Here is a 1,495-nt window from a genome sequence, read left to right as displayed (position 1 = left end):
GTCCTATTGGTAACCAGAGCCCCTCTGGTTCTAAAGGTAACCAGAGCCCCTCTGGTTCAAAGCAAATACTTGGTATTTCTTATCAAGTACTTTTCTCCCACCCAGAGCCTCTAGTTATATAAACTAGCGCCTCTGGATTCCAACATATTGAGATATCAATGTCTCAATCCTTGGTTTCTCGCATTCTCTCATCATTTCTTTCTTCTTAACCAACCAGAGTCTCTGGTTCCAAAGACCAGAGCCTCTGGTTCCCACCTTTAACTTGCTCTATATTATTTTCTTTACAACCAGAGCCTCTAGTTCTAAAGACCAGAGCCTCTGGCTTAAGATTCTTTGAAAGCAAGTCTTTACCATTTCCTTTCTAACTCCCTTTCATATTGTTTTTCAACCAGAGCCTCCGGTTCTAATGACCAGAGCCTCTGGTTCTACAGACCAGAGCCTCTAGACACCATCCATTGCTTTTGAATCTTATTTTTCCTTCCCCTTTGAAACCWGAGCCCCTCTRGTCCTCGCTCACTAAAATCATTTATATGACTAAGTGTCCATTCACCCAGAGCCTCTGGTTCCAAAGACCAGAGCCTCTGGTTTCCACCCTACTTACATTATATTGTTCTCACAACCAGAGCCTTTGGTTCTAAAGATCAGAGCCTCTGCCTTTTGATTCTTTGCAAGCTTTATCTTGATCATTTCATCTCATACTCCATTTCATCATTTAACCAGAGCCTCTGGTTCCAAAGACCAGAGCCTCTGCTTTCCTTCGCTTGCTTTACATTCTTTTCTCAACCAGAGCCTCTGGTTCTAAAGACCAGAGCCTCTGGCCTTGGTTTCATTGGTAGCAAGTCTTCATCATTTAATTTCATACTTCATTTTCTCATCCTTCACAACCAGAGCCTCTGGTTCTAAAGACCAGAGCATCTGGATTCAAAGTCTTTGCAACCAGAGCCCCTCTGGTCTCAAAGACTCATTTCTTTCCATAACCATATTTCATTTTTTTTTTCATCCTTCACAACCAGAGCCTCTGGTTTAAAGACCAGAGCCTCTGGATTCAAAGTCTTTGCAACCAGAGCCTCTCTGGTCTCAAAGACTCATTGCTCATTATACTTGACCATATTTCATTCTTTTTTCAATGCCTTTCACAACCAGTGCCTCTCGTTATATAGACCAGAGCCTCTGGTCATCCAAAATGTAAACTTTTTATTGTTTCTAGGGGGAGTTTTTACATTTCACATCATATCTCCATGCATCCTTTGAAGGGGAGCAAAAGTTTACATTTGTAAACTTGCATTTTCCATCTAGAGCCTCTGGTTCTACTATCCAGAGCCTCTGGTCCCATAAAATGCTACATATGAATATAATAYCAGACCTCCTCTGGTTTTATAAAATGGATTGACATACTTAACCAAAGCCTTTGGTTTATTAACCAAAGCCTCCACATCATGTCAATCCTACATCACTACTTGTCTTCATCGACATTTCAACCAGAACTCCTCTGGTT

Source organism: Cynara cardunculus, unplaced genomic scaffold (assembly GCF_001531365.2).
Source record: "Cynara cardunculus var. scolymus isolate 2C unplaced genomic scaffold, CcrdV1 Un_Scaffold_3051, whole genome shotgun sequence".
Classification (NCBI taxonomy): Eukaryota; Viridiplantae; Streptophyta; class Magnoliopsida; order Asterales; family Asteraceae; genus Cynara; species Cynara cardunculus.
The sequence above is the reverse complement of the archived record's forward strand: the minus strand, read 5'-3'. Positions refer to the sequence as shown.